General features: G+C 44.6%; 1 protein-coding gene and 1 long non-coding RNA gene across 3 annotated transcripts in view; one reads left to right on the top strand and one right to left on the bottom strand.

Moving 5' to 3' along the window:
- Positions 1-16,395, bottom strand: part of USH2A (usherin) — a 624,012-nt gene extending 607,617 nt beyond the window's left edge. The window contains exons 1-2 of the mRNA XM_045011456.1: positions 16,258-16,395; positions 15,626-15,729 (exon numbers count right to left, since the gene is read on the bottom strand). The gene's annotated coding sequence lies outside the window, so the exon portion shown is untranslated. The remainder of the gene's footprint in view (positions 1-15,625; positions 15,730-16,257) is intronic.
- LOC123367306 overlaps positions 1-22,285 on the top strand; it is a 78,515-nt gene that overhangs the window by 16,027 nt on the left and 40,203 nt on the right. For both annotated transcript variants that reach the window (XR_006578401.1, XR_006578402.1), the window contains one exon: positions 6,529-6,665. This is a non-coding gene — a long non-coding RNA (uncharacterized LOC123367306). The remainder of the gene's footprint in view (positions 1-6,528; positions 6,666-22,285) is intronic.

Here is a 22,285-nt window from a genome sequence, read left to right as displayed (position 1 = left end):
ATTGCTTAAGTATTTTCTTCATTTTCTTTCCAGGTACTGAAGTTAAGACAACTGATCTGTAATTCCCCTTATTCCCATTTTTATAGATAGGCATATTTGCCCTTTTTGAGTCTTCTGGAATCTCTCCCATGACTTTTTAAAGATAATCACTAATGGCTCAGATATCTCCTCAGTCAGCTCCTTGAGTACTCTCAGATGTATTTCATCATGAAAAATCTAAATTGTCTAAGTAATTTTTAATTTGTTCTTTACCTATTTTCACTTCTGATCCCACCTCATTTTCATTGGTGTTCATTAAGTTAAATGTCCAATTGCTACTAAACTTTTTGATGAGGAAAAAAAGTCATTTAGTACTTCTTCCATTTCCACATTTTCTGTTATTTTTCTCTCACTCCTCCCCACCCCTATTGAGTAATGGGCCTACCCTGTCCTTGGTCTTCCTCATGCTTCTAATGTATTTGTAAAACATTTTCTTGTTACCGTTTATGTCTGTAGCTTGTTTAATCTCATTTTGTCCCTGCATACTTGTGTAATTTGTTTATGTTCATCCTTTGTAACTTGATCTAGTTTCCACTTTTTGTAGGATTCTTTCTGGAGTTTGAGATCACTGAAGATTTCCTGGTTAAGGCAGGGTGATCTCTTGCCATACTTCCTATCTTTCCTGTGCAGGGGGATGTTTGCTCTTCTGCCCTTAATAATGTCTCTGAAAACTGCCAACTCTCAAACTCTCCCCCCCCCCCACTTAGACTTGCTTCCCTGAGTTTGCTAAAGTGTGACTTCTTGAAATCCATTCTATTTTGCCGTTTTCTCTCCTACCATTTCTTAGAATCATGAACGCCCTAGGTGCCAGCTTCCCCTTTGGGTCCTTGACCCCTCCCACCCCAATTCCACCCCTCAAGTACCCACCCCTGTACCACCTCCTCTCCTGAGTATGCCACATCCCCACTCCGCCTCCCTCCCAGAAAGTCCTAAGTGCTACCAGACAGCTGTTAGGCTGCAGGCAGGAAGCACTGGGAGGGGAAAGAGAGGGGACATGGTGTGCTCAGGGGAGGAGGTGGCAGCAAGGAGGGGGTAGGGGGGGAAACTTGGCTGCCAGTGGGTGCTGAGCACCTGCTAATTTTTGCCCATGGGTGCTCCAGGTCCGCAGTACCCCCAGAGTCAGTGCCTATGATGAACTACCATTTCATGATCACTTTCACCCAAGCTGTCTTCCACTTGGAAATTCTCAACCACTTCCTCAGAAATGAAATCTAGAACAGCCTCTCCCTGGTGAATTACTCCTCTTTCTGAGAGAGTTGTTTACAGGTTAAAAGCAGGCAGCTTATAGACACAAGAGTTATAGACTACAGTTCCAAAAGGTGACAGATGTATCATTCTGTCAGCATTGAATGTCTTTTAAGGCTAACCCAAGTTGACCTGGGGATCTCTGCTTTTGTTTCCTTGCTCCCAGGGCTTTGGAGTGGAGCCCAGAGCTGGAGCATGGAAGCTGCAGGTTTTTGCCTGGAGCAGGAGCAGAGCCAGAGCACAGCTCCAAAGCCCTGCTTGCTCCAACCCTGTGACAGTCCAAACAAAAACAATTCCTTTTTTTATAAAATCAAATCAGCTCTTTATTTCCCTCTTCCAGAATCCAAACTGATGAGTTGAACACTTCCACATGTAAACTGTGCAGGGGAAGTTAGCAAAGTCTTTATATGGTGATGTTTCAGAATGGCCAACTTAGTTTTGATAGTCCTCCTTGATGGTCGAGGGAATCACTCCTGGTGTCTGAGTTGACAAGAGCAGGCTTTTTTACAGTTATAAAGTTAAAAAAAAAAACACCACCCTTATATTTCCTTATAAACATTGGCTAGAGACATAGGAAAGATTAGTGCATGCAGCAATTTACAAGTATTTTTAATAGAGTTTAAACACATCCTGACAAATCTAACACCTATCTTGAATACTAACAGAGGTGAGCAGATCTGATTTCCAGCTATGAATTTGTCAGTGCTCAGCTGATGCAAGAGCTGGCACCTGGTCTACCAGCATCCATGACATTTTCTCTTAAGGTATTCACAAATTAGTGTGACTCAGTTACTGACAACAAAGCTGGACAGATCAGTAGGACAGCAATCTGCTCCTGACTGAATTCCCAGTTTCCTAATTGGAATGCATGATTCTTTCAGTTGCCCTTATTCTGACATATTGGAAAGGTTACTCACCCTAGCTTATTCCAGAAGGGTTTTTATAAATTGTTCTCTTCTTCCCCTCTAGTTTTAGATTGTATAAAATCATACGCTGAGTAGAGTAAGCTGGTAGGATAACAGAAACAAACACACACACACACACAACCCAAAGGTAGTCTACAAGTTCCCTCCCCCTGCTCCAAGAAAGATTACAAGAAAGCAAATAAGGTAACAAAAGTACAAAAGGAAGCAAAAGATTCTGGAGCTTGAGATTTATCCCAGTCCCTGACTATGGGTGTCCAGTTTGTCTTCTAAGCAGCCAATTCATAATCAGTCCATCTGTGCAAGGGCGGGGAAGGAACTGAACTGAGGTGAACCCTTTGTTTGGTGGAGATCACTTAGAACCTCTGCACCTTGTCAAATACTTTCAGTATTAGTCATGGCTGCTCTTTCTACCTGTGAAGTGGCCAGTGCTGCTTTTCCACATTGGTGAGATGAAATCTCTTCATGACTACATGCAATATCCTGGGGAACTGACAGGATATAGTATCTTGTTCCTCCCTGAGGTCTTTATCTTCAGGAGCTTCTGTAAAGATTCCAATAGAGAAAGTGCCTCCTAGTGCTCAGTGTTCCTCACCAATGTGTCACTCTTATAATCAGAAGATGGGATCCTTCTTTCTGCCATGTAAAGGTCCTGAGAGGGCCCACTAATACGTCTTTCAAGCCTGAGTTAAGACACCAGCGGCAACTCATAATGAGACAGCACAAGCCGCACAAGGAGCAGACACTGGAGGGCATTTGTTTCACATGATGCCAGCTATTTCTGGCTACAAAATGCTCATACAGGATATTGCTTCTTTGATAATAAAGCTGTGTGTCCCACTTATGTAGAACAAATACCTACTCCATTTTATTGAAAAATCAGAGTGTGCTTGAGGATTGATGATTTGGCCCAGGATGAGTACTACTTCCCAAACAAACTGCAAATAATTGGATAGTGGAATTGCCCTATGCAAGTGCTTTCCTTTTGAAGCCACCTACTTATTGTAAATTATGAAAAATATCTGACTAGGTAGAGCATTTATATGATAAAGATATTCCCTAGTCAATGTGCTTCAGTCCTGACCAGTGCTCTAGGTGTGAGAAAATAATTCACGCCCCCCGCCTATTCAGTGACTGACTACTCCTCTCAGATTAGTAACAAGGGAACAATTAGTTGTCCTTTATATATTTGTATCTATGCAATGAGAACAATTTGTTTGTGTGGATTGTTATACTGCCCCTATGGGTGTGGTGTCTGGATTGAAATCAAACTCCTTTTCCACAAGCCACCAAACCGCCACGAGATGATACCTTTCAAACACTACTAACCAAGTTGGATTTAAACTAGCAGTTTAGTAATCCAGTCCCCTCCAGTGTATAAGGAGAGGACAGAAGGAAGGAGCATTACCCTTGTATAAAATCTTTCCTACTTGAGTCTTGGTTTAAATCTCTTAATTATATAAATTAAGACATGCATCACAACAACAATTTCAATGAAAGGAGCATTGAAGGAACTGCAGTATCAGATAATAGAATGGGTTCAGTTGCTGGTCTTTACTCGGATTCCCTCTGTGGCCATTAACTTGACGATTGTATCTTCATTCCCCCATATGGAGAATACTGACCTACTCCACAGGGATATTATACTAGAGCTGGGTGAATACTAATGTTCCAAATAATTTATGAAGAGGACAAGACAAAAATCAAATAGTCCACAAACAAGTTGCAAAATTATTCAGTGCATTTAATATTTTAAAAAGTCATCCATGAGTTTCTTCAGATAATTCCAGATCTTTAGGTTTACAACTAGTTTGCTATTTTTGCAAAGTTTGGGCTGCATTTGTATGTGACATAGCAAGCCATAAAATATTCTCTTTGTTCCCTGATCTGATGATTTATGTCCAAACAACAGTGTGAATTTCAAACCTCACATACTAATGTAAAATTCACAAATTGAAATTTGCACTATAGTTGATTAGTTAAGGGCCAGATCCTCAGCTGGCATAAATTTCAGTGGATTTATGCTGGGATTTGATCCTGTTCCCATTGAAGTTAATGGCAAAGGCCCAGATCCACATATGTATTTAGGCTCCTGACTGCCATTGGATTTCAATACGTGTGTGGATCTGGGTGGATCCTAGCAGGGTTGCCAACTTTCTACTTGCACAAAACTGAACATCCTTGTCCTACCCCTCTTCCAAGGCCCTGGCCCCACTCACACCATCCCCCTCCCACTGTTGCTTGCTCTCCCTACCCTCACTCACTTTTACAGGGCTGAGGCAGGGGTGCAGGCTCTGGGGTGGGGCCAGGGATGAGGGGGGCTCTGGGTTGAGGCAGGAGGTGGGGTGTGGGAGGGGGTATGGATTCTGGGGTGGGGATGCAGATTCTGAGGTGGAGCCACAAATGAGGGATTTGAGGTGCAGGAGGCAGGGGCAGCTCTAGCAATTGCACCGCCCCAAGCAGGGCCGCACGCTACAGGGGGCGCTCTGACGGTCACCAGTCCCGTGGCTCCAGTGGACCTCCTGCAGACGTGCCTGCGGAGGGTCCGCTGGTCCCACGGCTCCGGTGGAGCATCCGCAGGCACGCCTGCGGGAGGTCCACCCAAGCCACGGGACCAGCGGACCCTCTGCAGGCACGCCTGCGGCAGGTCCACTGGAGCTGCCGGACAACCGGACCCTCCACAGGCACGCCTGCGGGAGGTCCACCGGAGCCACCTGCCGCCCTCCCGGCGACAGGCCACCCCAAGCGCACACTTGGTGCGCTGGGGTCTAGAGCCGGCCCTGGCAGGAGGGTACTCTGAGCTGGGACCAAGGGGTTTGGAGGGCAGGGGGGAGGGGAATCAGTGCTGGGCAAGGGTGCAGGCTCCAGGGACCACTTACCTTAGGCAGCTCCTAGAAGGAGTGGCATGTCCCCCCTCTTGCTCCTAAGCAGAGGTGCAGCCAGGCAACTGTGTGCCATCCCTGAAGTTCCCGTTGGCCAGGAACCATGGCCAATGGGAGCTGCAGAACTGGCACTTGGGGCAGGGGCGGCGTGCAGAGCACCCTAGGCACCCCTATGCATAGGAAGCAGAGGAGGGACATGCTTCCAGGAGCTGCACAGAGACATGGCAGGCAAGGAGCCTGCCTTTGCCCAGCTGTGACGCTGACTGGACTTTTAACTGCCCAGTCAGCAGTGCTGAGTAGAGTTGCCGGGGTCCCTTTTCGACCAAGCCTTCTGGTTGAAAACTGGACACCTGGCAACCCTAACTCCTAGTGACTTCAGTGGGTCAAGATCAAGCCCCAGGGGAGGATCTGGCCCACTATTTGAAATTTATTGATGGTGAATATTGAAACATTCAAGCTTAACATTTGCTTTCATTCATGCTAAGTAAAGCTCATTGACTAGAATAGTCACAGGAAATCAACACAGAAGCAGCAAAAACTCATTCACCATCCATTTGTTTAAACATGTGAGTAAGGAGACCTTGCTGTGCGGGAGTGAGAATTCACATGCTTGCACAGGGGGAGAGAGTTTTAAACTGGCAAGTTGGTAGCAGGCTGTTGACAAAGCAGGGGAGAAGCAGACCAGGGAGGAGCTGTGGACAAGAGCCAGTGAAGAGCAGCAGCAGGAGGGGAATGGGGAGCACAAAACATGGAACGTGCCTGAAATGCCAGTTTGCATGCTGGAGGGAAGTGGTGAGGAAGGAATCTGCCTGTGTGTACACGTATAGAGGTTTACACCTCTAGAACACTTCAAAATTTCAGCCAAAACAAGAGTTAAAAAATTTCACCAGAAAAATAATTCCAGGTTTCTGCCCAGCTCTAACACTGTTTGGAAGTTTTCAGAAGTCTCAAGATTTCATAAGTAGTGAAAACTTTTGCAATCCCCTTGTTACAGCCTGACCTAGTGCCTTTCTATATGGTCACCAGTCTGTCAACCCATGCTTCCCACATGCTCCAATGCAATTGGGTTTGGATAGCGTATAGTCACTATTTCTAGGTCTGGGTGTCTTGGCCCATTCCCAGGTTTCAACTGCATTTGACACCCTTCTTTGGGAAGTGGAACTCCCCTGTCCAGACACACAATATTCTCCTCCACTCTCCCCCCGCCCCAAAGTCTCAGTCTGAGTCTCACCAGTTATTCTCTCAGACACAAAGTTCCACCTAAACTGTGGGCATTCTGGGTTTCCAGTTTAACCCGTTTGGAGACAACATAGTAGGAAAGCAAGGAACACAGGCTTAGCAAAGGTATTTCTTAACAGACACTTATTGAAACAACAAAAGTCCTGAGCTGCATCCTCCCCAGTCTGATTTCACCCCATGAAGTTCTGTTAATGTTTCAGGCAAGCCAGAGCCCCTCCTGCCTTTGTGTGATGGTCAGCTCCCTGCTCAGAGCAGCACTATTGGCATGTCCCCAGCTGGAAGCCTCCAACCCTCCTCAGGCTTGCCACCAGTGAAGAAGACCCATTGTTCCAGGCAGGTAAGGCTGTAGTTGATAGTTAATAGCCCTGGAAGACAGTTTTCATGGCTTCTCCATGATAGTCCTTCAGTGAGATATCATGCCCTTCTCCTGGGCAGGACACTGCCTGGAATTCAATACGATAAGCTGCCCTCAGGAAAGTTTAGACATGTGTTTACCACACAATATAAAAAGGGATTTCTCAATACAAAAATGGAGCTCACAGTTGGACACAGGACTTATCCCACACGAACCTCTCTGCCTTTAATACATGCACATAATCTTCCAACCAGCTCTAGAGTGGAGCAAGCACCCGCATATGTGTGGCATATAGGGAGTCAGTTTGTGTACATTGCAAGTATGGAAAGGGTGGCCTGGGAGTGGTGGTCAATGTGGGCTGGGGTAGGTGTAGGTGCTGTGTAAATGTTGTTAGAAAAGTGTTAGCATTCTTTGCCCAGCGTTACTCACAAGGATTACATAAGTGATCATATTCACTACAATGCATGTAAATCCCTTCCATATCCAGGGGCTTGTAGCTCCAAAATACCCAGCGCATTGGCCAATTGTCCCTTGCAAAAATATTTCAGCTGTTGCCAACTAGTCACCGATCTCTGCGTAAATGGCTGAGTTCCATTTCCCTTGCAGGAGGAGGTTCACAAGAGCCTGAAGATTTGTTCCTAGCACCTTAGAAATAGAAGTTGAGTCAATTAAATTTGGTGAGGGTATACCTCAAAGAATAGTCCCACTGACCCTCCCTAAAATCCTCAAGCAGGCCCTGGGGATTGTGATAGGATCACAATAGACAGAATTTGGTTGCAGTTGGAGAAAGGAACAGGTGAAAAGTTGGTTTGCAGGCCCACCTGAAAATGCAAACTGTCTTTTGAATAAAGCAGATATCATTGGGAGCATGAATAGTTAAGAGTGACTACTCAGAACTTCTTAAGGAATGGGGGTGGAGGGACAGATATGTTTTAGAACTATGTGGAGGATAAATAACAGATGCCAGATGGGAGACCAGAGAAATGCCTGAGGTCAGCAGCTAACATGAGGAAATCTGAAGGCCAATATGCGCAGACATTATGGTGGATAAGGTACAGGAGGGTAATCCTCACAATGAGATAATATAGCCTTTTCATATAATTATGATATTTGAAAAATTATAACTTCATTTTAATATAAAAATATAGTCAGCATAAGCTCTAATATTAATAGGGTGAGTAAAGCAAATAAATATTATCCTATTTAATCACAAAAGTGATTTAATGACCCTTATCTGATTATATGGGCATCCCAAGCAACAGTATTAAATAAATAGAATATTAAAAGATTGTTAGCTGGTAAGCTGCTTGCAAATATCTAAATTAAATGTAGTGGGGGGAAATCTAACAGTATATACACACACATTTAAAATGAAGATGTTAATGCTTGATGCCATAGCACGTGCATAACAACTAGGCCCCAAGCCTGTTCCCAATAAAGTCAATGGCAAAACTCCCCTTGGCTTCATAGTGGGAGCAGGACCAGGGCCCTTAAGGATAGAGAATTTTTGTACCATTAGTCATGTTGAATAATAACTTTCCCCAAAAGTAGTCCCATGCATCATTCAGGGTGGCACACTCAAGCCCTTTTATGAATTTGCCCTCCTTTTGGAGGGGGAGCTCATTTTGTTTCAGCATGGATTGCCTATGAACAGCTTGCAATTTTCCTGATGTTTATTGACTGACTTACCCAAATATATTTTACCCATATGTAATTTGATACGTCTCTTCCTGGATGGATTATGAATTGCATGTATTATGCAGCTGAATGTATTATTTATGCAGCTTTGTTCCACCTTGCCTGCACTCTGCCCATCTCTGTCAATTCCAAACCCCTAAACAGCTGCCATTAAGAAAAAAAAAGCCTTCTTTAGAAACATTTCCTCTTTTCCCCCACAAATGTGGAATATCCCTCTCCCCTCCCCCAAGAGTCCCAAATGACCCTGGCCTGACATGCAAAAATGGGTAATGCATAGTCCTGGTCCAAGGATGTTTAAGGTCTGATATCCTGTAACCCTTCAGAGCTCAAAATAGGTGCTCTCTTCTATTAGGTGAACTATCCTATTTGCCACTAGGAAAAAGTTATAAGATTTGGTTAAAAATGGAAACGGGGGGGGGGGGGGGGGGGAAATAGACCTAAAATACTTGCCAGAATATTTTTTTATACCCAAGATTTTTCTCCTTGCAGGCTTTTAAAGGATTTTGTAGGGTGTGTTTCAGTCTCAAAAATCACCACAGTAGCAACCTGAGAAACTAAACCCCTCTTTCACAGGCACTAATTACATCAAGCAAGGAGAATCTACAGATTTTAGTGATGTCAAAAGGGTCAGAGCTTCATTAGGAACTGCTGAAACTTCTTAGCAGGATGCAACTGAGCACATTTGGAAGTGATTTTTCAAACGCTCATAATGGTTTCTGTCCCCAAACTTTCTCCCTCAAAAAATAAAATAAAAAAAAGACTGAACTGATTTCTCTAAAACTTTCCACAAATCTTCTCCTGAGCTGAGATAATGAAAAATTTCTCAGATACTGAGTTTTGCAAAGTAATTTCAGTGGGGAATTAAGATTATATGCACATTTGAATATAATTATAGATTTCTAATATCTAATCTACATCAATATCTCCATATTGGAGTGTATAAAAGAAATAGAAAATGGTGTCTACTTATACACTTCACCTTAAGATAAAATGTGCAATTAGAGTAGAACAAATGCATTCACACTTGTGCATTAAGAAAAAAAGAAATCTTCCTATATTGTAACAAGTACATGTCCGATGTTTTTTGCACTCATTTGACCTACCAAATGTATTTGTTTCGGAAAATATAAATGACAAATTGACCATTAGAGTAATAGCCACCATATTGGTAATGTGCAAATCACTTTTAACAGCCACTATTACTTTGGTAAAGAGAAGCTTGCTAACTGCTCTTTAATTAAGTACACTTAATGACCTTAAGGGGATTAGTAGTCCTGCCTGATAATCAATAATTATTGCAAGATTGCTGCCCCATAAAATGGGTCTAGAGAACAAAATTAATCTGTGAAGATTAGTTCTCCCTACTTTGGTTTGTTTGCTAAGACTTTCAGAATTACTCAGAACATATGAGAATTGCTTTGAAAGATTTCTCTTTTTTTATAAACACACACAAATGTGATGTCTTATTTGTCCTATAGTAAAGGGGTATGCTTACTGGCAATAACATATGCAGAGGGAGACCTAGATTCTGAGCTGCAGTCAGTGCATGGGACAAGAGAGAAAGTACCACTTTTGCAGGCTCCAAGAAAGATTGAATTGGAAATCAGGAGGCTTAATGTGAAATGTTGAAGTCAATGAAGTCAGGATTTCCACTCCTAAATTCTAATCCCAGCTCTGCTATTGACCTTCTTTGTGAACTCCTGCAAATCTCTCCCCCAACCTTTGCCTGAATCAGGGCCATTCTAGCAGCCAGAAATAACTGCAGGGCTGTTGTGGCCCCACCCCATTTTTCTTGGGTGGACTCCTGTGCTAGAAGACCAACAGGAAAGGTAGTCACTATACCCCACCCAGGAATTCATCTTACATAAAAGCAGCAGCTAATGCTGCTGCAACTATGATTTTGGTTCAGAGTCCAAAGAATTCTTTCTCCCATATAAAAACTGATCCAACTTCTAATGAGACTCTCCCAGGCATGATTTTTATTGCTATATTTCAGGTGAGAAGATGCATATTAATATGACAAAATGGTGTAAACAGTTGCTTTAAGAGAAGTGCTGTACTCAGTTTTTCAGCTGTCTCAAAATAAAAAACCTCTTAATTCTCCAGTGCCATGTGTGCAAAGGTTTCCATTTTATAATTGTAATCAACAAAATAGTTCATGATCCATTATACAAAGATCTAGGATTAAAAACTGGCTGAGAGATTGGATGGATCATGGGCTTGGTAATGTGATACAGAGCCTGTCACCTCTAGGTTACTGATTCAAATACAGTCTAAACTGGTACAGCTCAAAAATTGTGCTTAGGCTATGAGACCATTTCCTAGTGGACAAAACCACATATTTTGTCTTGTCCTAAATTAGACTGCGTAAGCTCTCAGGACAGATGGTCCCTGTCCCTGAAGTATGACAATCTGTGTTGTATGTTTGTACAGTGCCTAGCACAATGAGGTTGACCCCCCTAGACACTACAATATAACAAACTACATCTGGGGTGTCAGTTTGCACAGGTTCACACCTGTAGATTTTTTTTTAAGTTAGAACAAACCTACAAATTCAAGGTGAAACTCAGCCCACCTGCTAAGTTTGGCATAGTTTCCATCTAATGCAGCAATACCTCTATTGATTGACTTCCCCTGACCTCAGCAGAGTGAAAGGTGTGACATTCCCCTCTGGTGTGATCAGGACTGGTGATCTGCTAGGTCACTCCAATCCTCGACTCTGGGAGCCGGCCTTACGCTGCTCTGCTGTGAGAACCCCCACTCCTGGGCTGTTCACACACAGCCTCTGACATGCAAGCTGCTCCTAACTACTTGCAATCAAATGATACTAGCCATTATCTCCAGTCCCAGACACGACCCAAGGAACCTCCATCCTGCAAAGTCCAGTTATGCCCACTGGACAATGCAAGCTTACATGAGTTTGTCAATTTAACAAAGAAATTGATATGTACCAGGCTTATCCCAAGGTGTGTCTGACATGCTCCAAATCAAACTGCTTCAGGTAGAACAAACAGACTTATTCACTATAAAAATGGATTTTAAGTGATTATAAGTCAAAGCACAACAAATCAGATTTGGTCAAATTAAATAAAAGCAAAATGCATTCTAAGCTGATCTTAACACTTTTAATGCCCTTACAAACTTAGATGCTTCTCACCACAGACTGGCTGGCTGCTCTTCTCCCCTTTGATCAGCGTTTCAGTTGCTTGGTGGTGTCTGTAGATGTAGGTGGACGAGAGGGGAAGCATGGAAAATGTTTCTCCCTTTTATTATGTCCTTTCTTCCCTCTTGGCTTTGCCCCCCGACCCCCCTTCAGAGTCAGGTGAGCATTACCTCATTGCAGTCCCAAACAGACCTAACAGATCTGTTTGTTGCTGCCTAGGCCAGTGTCCTTTGTTCCTGTGAGGCTGGGCTGGGCTTGTCTCATACATGCCCTGGTGAGGTGTGAACTGCCTCTCTGTTCTTAGAGAGTTTTTGCCTGGGCTTGCTTTAAGCCACAACTATATACATGAAATTATACCCTATAACATTACTATAATAACCAGGCTCAGTGCATCACGAGCCTTCCAAAGACACCCAACATGACAAACTTTGCATTGGATACCACCCACTCATTTTACAATGATGAACTTTGGGGTGCTGGTTGTTCCCCCAAGGTACAGAGCATCACAAAGAGAAAGGCTTTACAGTTCCTCAGACCACAGAAGGGATCTTAGAAAGAAGATCTGGACTAGCACTTTTTCTTCAAGACTTTCTCCTTGATCAGGAGCTTGTCTCCTCTATTTGCTGCCTCAAAGTGTCCATGAGAGACAGTGGCTTTACATCCCATAGGCTAGATTCATCCCAGATTTGCACCTTGTGCAGTCATTAATAGTGTTATTGTAGTGCCTAACTGTACCCTGTGAGTGCAAAGTAGGTGTAAAATGCTACCAATCAGAATGGTAGCAGTTCACACTCACCTTACACAGGTGTAGGTGACTACACAAGCTGCCGAGCTGTGAAGAATTGGGATGAGTCTTCTGAGAGACCTCCGCTGATGTTGCACTCTGAACAGAAAGGAGTAACAAGCAGGCCTCAAAACACTTGATAAAAAGAATTTTATCAAAGTAAGACTGAAGCAGTCACAATAGGCTTGTCTACACCACACAGCTTTTAGCTATACAGCCTTGTCACTAAAAGTCAGCCTGTGTAAACACTCTTTTTTGGTACTTTGTTGGCACTTTTGTGGACAAAATACTTTCAGCCCTGCAAGCGGTTTTAGGCCTTGGCTACACTTGAGTTACAGTGCTGTTAGTGGCTTTATAGTGCTGTAACTCACTCCCCGTCCACACTGGCAAGGAACATACAGCGCTATATCTCCCTGGCTACCGCGCTGCTTGTACTCCACCGCCACGAGAGGAATAAAGAGTATAGCGCTGCTGCTGCAGCGCTGGGGTGCCAGTGTAAACAGGGAATAATCTTAGTACGCTGTAACTGACCTCCAGAAGCTTCCCATAATCTTTTTAAGTAAAGATTACTCTTTGTTTTGTTGTGAATGCCAGGCTCCTGAAGCTGCTTATCAAAAAAACAAACACAGCCAGTGTTTGCTTGAAGAGAGGAGGAGGGAGGGGGCTTGAGGAGAGAAGTGGCACAGCGCGTGGGAGGGAGGGAGCGAGCGGGGGTCCGTTTCGGGGAGGCTGCTTATCAGCTGCTGTTTGCTTTCAGTGAGTGAGGGAGGGGTGGCGGAGGGGGTCGGAACTTGCAAGGCAGCTGCTGACAGAGTGTCGGCTCCAAAAATCAACTCTCTCTCTGCCATGCTCCCTGTCGCACTCCACCCCACCCCCTTCTTTTGAAAAGCACGTTGCAGCCACTTGAAAGCTAGGATAGCTGCCCATAATGCACCGCTCCCAATGCCGCTGCTGCAAATGTGGCTGTGACAGTGCGCTGGTATCTGTCAGTGTGGACAGACTGCAGCGCTTTCCCTACTCAGCTGTACGAAGACAGGTTTAACTCCCAGCGCTGTACAGCTGCAAGTGTAGCTATACCCTTAATTTTGTTGGCAGGAGAGTGCTCCTGCCAACAAAGCCGCGTTCACACTGCTACTTGCGTCAGCAAAACTTGTCTTTCGTTTGGGGGGGGGGGGATTACCCATGAAAGACAAACGTTCAACAACTTCAATGTAGACAAGCCTCTTGAACAGTGGTTCTCAGAGTTTTATACTGGTGACCCCTTTCACATAGCAAGCCTCTGAGTGCGACTCCCCTTAATAAATTAAAAACACTTTATTTAACACCATTTTAAATGCTAGAGGCAAAGCGGGGTTTGGGGTGGAAGCTGACAGCTTGCAACCCCCTATGTAATAACCTTGTGACCCTGAGGGGTCATGACCCCCAGTTTGAGAACCCCTGCTCTTGAGCTTCCCTGACCCATGCTCCTCTTTCTGCATAGAGATCTTCTGACCCTTGATTTGCTCTGAATGCCTTTGCAGTTGACTCCTCTAACAGTTTACCAATACTGTTGCTAGGACAAAAAGTGTCCTAGCAACACTGAAGGGTCAGGTTGTCTCCTCACTAGTTTGTCTCACTTCCTCTTCTGTTCCCCCTTCTCCCCACCCCTGGGTTAGGGTTTTCTGCCTCCACCCACTCATACTTCTCAGAGTGGCAGACAGGAGCCAGAATGAACAGCTCCTTCCAGTGGAGCAGTTTGGAACATTACCTTCCATTTAACCTTGTTCTAAACCTGCTTTTAGGGTAAAAGTATCAGTCTGGCGTACAGTTAAAAACAAAACAAGAAAAAACCCATAGTAAGGCTATGCCCTTATTACTCCACACTGATCCCTCTTCCTCCTACTCTCTGGCCTCCAGCCTCAAGGAGGTAGTTTTCACTCCATTATACCATTTTTTGTTCATCACAAACTCCTCTTTCTTGCTTGGGTTTCCATTGCCACATTCTTTTAGTCTTTCCTCCCATCTCTTAACAGATTTTCTTTCCCCATAGTTGAATTTGCCTGCACGCCCAGCTCTCTTCCTTTCATTTCTCCAGCTCCCTACTCACTACCATGTCATCTTTAGCATCTCCCAGAACCATGGATATGTTTGACTATTTTACTGCATTACTTGCTACCCCTTTTGGCCCCCACTAAGTCTGCTTATATCAGCCTCTACACCAAACCATCTTCCACTTGGTATGATCACCTCTTTAAATATCTCAGAGAGGACTCTTCCATTACCTTAAACATTGTATAGTGTTGCACATTGGCACTCAAGGTCAACAATATTGTGCCAAACATTCATTGCTCAGATGTGTGAGGGGAAGACCATAAAAAAGCATCTGGGGAAATGTATGAAATACAGGAACACCTGTAAACAGGTTTTTTGTTTTATAGGTTACTGCATTGTTCTGAAGAACTCAGTAAGAGAAGGCAACAATTTCCTTCCCTTCACCTCTCCCCTCCATTTGAAATTGTTGCTGAAAGCACTAAACAGAAAAGTAAATGTCTTTTTCCAGCTTTTGAATGCATTTGGCCTTTTGGCTATGATCCCAAGTAGCATTATCCAGTTTAATGGGTCTTTATCCTGCTCCCACTGAAGAGTTTAATGGCAGCAGGGTCTGACTCATCCTTTCTTAGATGGCAGTTCCCTACACTTGAAAGGGGATGGATTTGGTGAGCTAGCAAGTCTTTTCTGTCTCAAAGTGTTTTGCCAGGATTGGGTCCACTGAATTAAGGGAATTTTGGCTGGGGGAGAGAGACCATAACAAGGAATTTCTCCTTCAGGTGGAACAGCTAGTGAGTTCATTTGAATTTACTATTTACTTCTAAAGCAGCTAAAGATCTTTGAAAACATTCAGTACTATAGTTTTAATCCATTGTAAAGTTTATTGTTTTTAACTAGAGTGTAGGAGAAGAATAAAGCATCATCAGTATGCATATTTAGTGTATGTATACTACTGCACACTACAGAATGGAGTCAGGTCTGCTCAGCTATGTGCCATAGGCCCTGTACAGCTAATAGCTACTGAAAGTTCTCCTTTAGACTAGGTAATAAGGGGGCTATGCATAAATATATGTAATCTCTCACCTCACCTGGAAAGGCATTTTAAGCCAGGCTGGGAAGAGCAGTGTTGAGTTCTAGTTTTTAGAAAAGTAATATGTAAATCAAACAAACTTTTGGCCTATACTCATAAATATTTCAAGAAACAAGAAAATAAGCCTTAAAAGGTATTTTCTCTACTTCCACTATAGGACTATAATGGGGTGCACTCACCTCTCACATGCACCCCCTGGCCAAGTTGGTGTGCCCACATGCATTCTCTACCTGTTTGCAGTAGGTCTTTGGCAACTCAGCCTTCTGGCCAAGTCACATGCAGTCTGCGTGATAAAAGCAAAGCAAATGTCTTCTAAGGAAATAAGTACAGGGGGAGGGGCTATTTCAGCACCCACTGTAAGGTCCTTCAATCTGAAGCCCTATCCTGGGGCCCACTCATCAATCAGTCCAGCAGGGCCTATCACACTAACCTAGTCTAAACCATCTCTCAGACCCTTCTGGGCTATCTTAAATTATCCCTGCTCTTTAAGTAGCCCCAGCCCTGGTGTGAAGCCATATCCCCCAGGGCTCCTCCCCTGGGGCCTCTTCACCTCTCTGGCCACAGCTCTTCAGCCAGGCCACTAAAACAGTTCAGTTCCCCTTCTATGGTGCATCAAAGTCCAGGCCACTTTCTCAGTGGCTGGTGGGGGGAACCAGACCCACCCTCTACTTCAGGTCCCAGCCCATGGACCCAATAGATAGCAGCCATCACCATGTCCCTTTAAACAAAACATGCTGCTGCTGCTGCTGCTGCTGCTGCTACAATTCCCTGAGCCACTTCCCCATTGCTCCAGCACATTCTTCACCCTTACCTCAGGACCTTGTCCTAGTGAATTCCCAGCAACCAACCCAGACCACTCTCCTCTAGCAAGGAAGTGAACTCATGTTGGCTTGCAGCTCTTCTTATACTAGCCTGGTGGGCCCTAATAGGCTGCTTCCCAAACAGCCACTCTAGGCAGCTTGGAGGGCCTCTCTATTGTCCTTTTCTGGGGCTGGGTGTGGCAGGACCACAAGGCCTCCAGCAGGGGGCCTCAGGGCCTAGTCCACCCTGTCAGGAGGACTCAAATTTAAGGTCATGAATGCCGCTCTAGGCAATACATTTTATACAGGGGGCTATTTGTATGTTAGTGAACTTGGTCCCAAACCTAAAACTGAATTCACACAGGCAGCAGATCATTGTATTCACGAGGAGCCCCGCCTATACCAGTGAGCAGAAACATGCTTGAACTCCTGAAGGTCATTAGTCTTTACAGGAAAAACAGAAATGCACATCACTATGTGTGTGTATGACTATAACAATCTGCAGACCAATGGGATAAGGCATATGTGTTTTATGCATCAAAGATGCATACTACCTTGCAAAGACTCTCCCAATAACAAGCACTAATAGGTAAATGGAGGCACGGAAAGAAGTTAGTTTCAATCCTTCATACACAATCCATATCACCCTCTTTCCCCCAACCTTTTCCAAAGCAGGCTGAAAGGACGTAGTGCAGCCCTGAAAAAGAAAACCTGCATGTCATGGAAATCTCCTGATTTTCTTCATGTTATAAAACATGTTGCAGTTAGATTTGCAGGTCCCTTTGTTACGCTGTCCGTGTGAAAAGGTTTTGTAGTGTGAAGTACAGAAGCTGACCTTAAATCTTTTCTCACTGGAAGTTGGAATTTTTTCCTGAATCTTCTGGTTAAAAGATGGATCCTGTTTATATGTAAGATATAAGAATAGCCTGGCTCAGCAAGTCATTTAGCGAGACATTTGGTTACTGTATAGGAGCAGGGTCCCCCCCCCCACACACATACACTTCATTGTACACTTTTTTCCTTGGTCACCTTGTGTGTGGGTTTCTGAGTCTTGGTTACAATGTGGTAAGAGGTTCAGTGTAGTAACTATATAAAATCCTCTTATTGCAGGTACATTTACCTTTCACAGCATTATCGAAACCAATCTTACAATGAACTTACACGACATCTCACTACCTCAGACATATCAAAGCCAGCATTCTTTGCTGCCATACTCAGAGGATATGATATAAATGAAGGGCCCTACCAAATTCACGGCCATGAAAAACGTATCACAGGCCATGAAATCTGGTTTCCCGCATGAAATCTGGTCTTTTGTGTGCTTTTACCCTTTACTATACAGATTTCACAGGGGAAACCAGAGTTTCTCAAATGGGGGGGGGGGTCCTGACCCAAAAAGGAGCTGCAGTGGGGGTCACAAGGTTATTTTATAAGGGAGTTGCGGTATTGCCACCCTTACTTCTATGCTGCCTTCAGAGCTGGGTGTCTGGAGAGTGGCAGCAGCGCAGAAGTAAGGGTGGCAATACTATACCAAGCCACCCTTACTTCTGCGCTGCTGCCTGCAGAGCTGGGTGGCTGGAGAGTGGCGGCTGCTGACCGAGGGCCCAGCTCTGCAGGCAGCAGCGCAGAAGTAAGGGTGGCAATACCATACCAGGCCATCCTTACTCCTGTGCTGCTGCTGCTGCTGCTGGTGGCAGCGCTTCCTTCATAGCTGGGCTCCCGGCCAGCAGCTGCCGCTCTCCAGCGGCCCAGCTCTGAAGGCAGCACCGCCGCCAGCAGCAATGCAGAAGTAAGGGTACCACAACCCCCACCCTCCAATAGCCTTCTGACCACGCCCCACACAACTCCTTTTTGGGTCAGGACCCCTATAATTACAGCACCGTGACATTTCAGATTTAAATAGCTGAAATCATGAAATTTATGATTTTTTAAAGCCTGTGACCGTGAAATTGACCAAAATGGGCTGTGAATTTGGTAGGGCCCTACATATAACACAAAAAGTTGCTACGCTGGTTTTTGACTATTCTGTGGCTCTATAGCTCATTCACAGGTTGACAGTCCTTGATAGTTGCCTCATGCTGATAAGGTTATGCCTCCCCCAGGCATGGCATTGCTTTTCCTGCTTCCAGAAGGCAATAACCCCAGTGAGTATCAATACACGGGGCAAAGGGAAACAGAGCCATGTTTTTTCTCCATTTATCTCCAGTTTACAGATGGGCAAGCTAGAATAAAGAGACATTAAGCGATAACACAGCTAGGCAAGGGCAGAGGAGGGACTACATATCAGTAATCTTGGCTCCCTAATCATTAGAAAACATGCTGGGCTTAATCACTGGCCTCTCTAGGGTTGCTTTGGGCTGGTCCTGTGGCACAATGTAGATGTAAACTCATCCGAAAGAGCTATTTGAGGAGGCTTCCCAAGCGCACAGGGCTAGTGCAGCAAGCTGCTCCTGTGCTCCCCATGTGGAGGGCAAAGGGGCTCAGTCAAACTGCTGTTGCATGTGGCTGATCCCAATCTGCTGGCATGACAGCCAAGTGCCACGGGGATTCAGAGGCTGAGGACTGGGCCAACACAGTTGCCTTGGGATTAAGGAAAAGCAAAGGTGTCTTAAAACTACAAGAGCACAACTCAGCCAGACGAGAGAATCTGGCCTTCCTGCTTCAGAAACCATTGACAAGCAATACTGCCTCAGAGGGCTTGCAGTGACAGGCAGCAGTGAAGGGGTTAAACCAGTCTCAACTGAAAACACACACTGTAGGTTTGCACTAATCCCCTCCCTAAAGTTGTACTTTTGCCATGAAACAAGATTGTGTCCGCTTTTTATCAGATGCCTGTCCCTGTACTGCGTTTGCTAACAAGGGCTGGTTTTAGAGCGTCAAGTGAGACTGCTGTAGATGGCAGCGCCCCAGGTAGGGGCAGAGATTAGAGCATTTGTATCAGCCTTTCCCTGCTACTTGCATCTTCGTGACACACATAACCTCTCTTCCAGCACGTCGCGAGTGCCAGTTCTGCTTACACACTTATGCCTCTGGTCTGGTCATTTTTTCTAAATAAAGAGAGGTGTGGGCTGGTAGCCTGAGCCCAGATATAAGCAGCAGGAACTCCTAAATTAGTCCCCTCACTAATGCTTTCAGGCACTTTGGTAAGGTTGGCATGGGCCCAATACCCTTAAGTGCTGAATGGTGCATGGTGCTCAGCAGCCTCAGCTCCCATTAAGGTCAGTGGAAACTGAGGGTACTCAGTATCTCATAGGAAGCACTCAGCACAGGCCAGGGCTGGGTCCCTAACCTGTCTAGGGAACCCCATAATAAAAGTCTTCCATAGGAAGTAGCTACACACTTTTTTGTTTTTTGGTAAGTGCAGGTTCTTAATGGCAACAGAAAGCAACTCCCTACTGAGGGGGCGGGGCAGCAAAAAAAATCATTTGTGCGTATAGCAGCTTTTATAAGTGGGTCAAAACATAGTAGCTACAAACTAATTAAATGATGGCATTTAATGGCTAATCATTAGCAGTCCATGCAAACTGGTTGAGTATTTGATTGGAGATAGGGAATGAAGCAGGGAGGAACATACAAGCACTTATCTGCTACAACCCAACGTCTAGGAGGCCGTGCCATGTGTATTACTGAGCAGTAACTCAAGTTCAAGTGTGTCCAAAACACTTTATTAATAGAGAGGTGTTAAATAACAAACTCTAAGGGACAAATTATGCAGAGCATGTTCATATAGTGACCCCGCCCGGTCTCTTCCCAGTGCAGTGGGTAGCTCTAATTATGCTGTGGGGCTCTGCAGAACAGGGTGGGCTCAGTGAATAATTGTCACCAAAAAGCTCATCAGTCTGTTACAGAGGCTTCCCTCGAAGTAGCATGGGCTGGGGGAATGGGATGGGGTGGGGAGAAACTAGGATTCCTAAAGGCTCAAAGTTAAACTGGCAGTTTTGCAAGTCCTTGGAGGCCACATACGAGAAGTGTGTCCTCCTTATTGACTTCCTTTTATTGACAGTCCCTCACCTTGTGGACATTCCCAGTGAAGCTGTGAAATTAGCTAGAGCATGGTAGATTGAGCTGGAGAGTGTTAGGAGTGTGATTTTAATTCTCTTGCCCTACAGAAATATTTTCCTTTTAACCCCTTTCAATCACCATTGTTCACTTTCTCTGAAAAGAATGAACAATGATAGCTGGTCCATCCTTTCCAGATCTGAACAACTAAACGGTGTGGGGTGATTTTTTCGGAGATGTGCAGTACACAGACTAGAGGTTCAGCATTTCTATATAGTACAGACAGTGTAAGCTAATGCTTAGATTGCACAATTGGGCATCAGATAGCTGGGTTCTGGCCTGACTCAGCCATTGACTTGTGGTATGATTATGAGCAGGGCACTTAACTTTCCAATGCCTCTATTTACCCACCTAGCAAATAAAAATAACAACACCCCCCCCATTGACTTATTTGGACAAAACGTGCTCAGTAAATGCAAACTATGCAAATAGTCATTATTAGGAAACCTTATTTATACAGACTACTCCGTGAATGCTGTTAGCTCCCTGCTAATACTGTGCAGAGGCTGAGAGTTGTAATTTTACAGGTCTCTAATCAGGGTTTACTAGGAAAATTATTTAGAGAAGAACAATAAATTGCATTCTATTGGGCTCTTGTTCAGAGCAGAGGGAAGCAAAATGGAGCCGAAAATCCTCCCAGTTATGGAAGGGGGAGAGAGAGCGAGAGAGTGTGTGTGTGTGAGAGATAGTCACTCACTATGAGACAGGGGGATTCCCTCTGCAAGTGAGATGTGCTGTTGGGACTCCAGCAGGGCAGTGCTGGGGAAAGAGTGGCTCACTGTAGCACTATTACTCCTGCCTCTCCAAACACTCTAGAATTACAGGACCTGAATATAACAGCCCTGACTCAGCGTATGGCTACACTGCCAAAAAATAAAAACAAAAAAACCCCCGTGTTTTTCATAGACTCTAGGACTGGAAGGGACCTTGAGAGGTCATCAAGTCCAGTCCCCTGCCCTCATGGCAGGACCAAATACTGTCTAGACCATCCCTGATAGGCATTTATCTAATCTACTCTTAAATATCTCCAGAGATGGAGATTCCACAACCTCCTTAGGCAATTTATTCCAGTGTTTAACCACCCTGACAGTTAGGAACTTTTTCCTAATGTCCAACCTAAACCTCCCTTGCTGCAGTTTAAGCCCATTGCTTCTTGTTCTATCCTTAGAGGCTAAGGTGAACAAGTTTTTCTCCCTCCTCCTTATGACACCCTTTTAGATACTTGAAAACTGCTATCATGTCCCCTCTCAGTCTTCTCTTTTCCAAACTAAACAAACCCAATTCTTTCAGCCTTCCTTCGTAGGTCATGTTCTCAAGACCTTTAATCATTCTTATTGCTCTTCTCTGGACCCTCTCCAATTTCTCCACATCTTTCTTGAAATGCGGTGCCCAGAACTGGACCCAATACTCCAGTTGAGGCCTAACCAGTGCAGAGTAGAGCAGAAGAATGACTTCTCGTGTCTTACTCACAACACATCTGTTAATGCATCCCAGAATCACATTTGCTTTTTTTGCAACAGCATCACACTGTTGACTCATATTTAGCTTGTGGTCCACTATAACCCCTAGATCCCTTTCTGCTGTACTCCTTCCTAGACAGTCTCTTCCCATTCTGTATGTGTGAAACTGATTGTTCCTTCCTAAGTGGAGCACTTTGCATTTGTCTTTATTAAACTTCATCCTGTTTACCTCAGACCATTTCTCTAATTTGTCCAGATCATTTTGAATTATGATCCTATCCTCCAAAGCAGTTGCAATCTATCCATTTGGTATCATCTGCAAACTTAATAAGCGTACTTTCTATGCCAACTTCATCATCTGGACCCATGGGAAGGAGACTCCGGGAAAAATTCCACCACGATTTCAACAGCTTCCACCTCACCATCAACCTCAGCCTGGACCAATCTACACGGGAGGTCCACTTCCTAGACACCACGGTGCAAATAAGTGATGGTCACATTAACACCACCCTATACCAAA

The sequence above is a fragment of the Mauremys mutica genome, chromosome 3 (genome assembly GCF_020497125.1).
Source record: "Mauremys mutica isolate MM-2020 ecotype Southern chromosome 3, ASM2049712v1, whole genome shotgun sequence".
Taxonomy (NCBI): domain Eukaryota; kingdom Metazoa; phylum Chordata; order Testudines; family Geoemydidae; genus Mauremys; species Mauremys mutica.
This window is presented reverse-complemented; position numbering and strand designations above follow the sequence as displayed.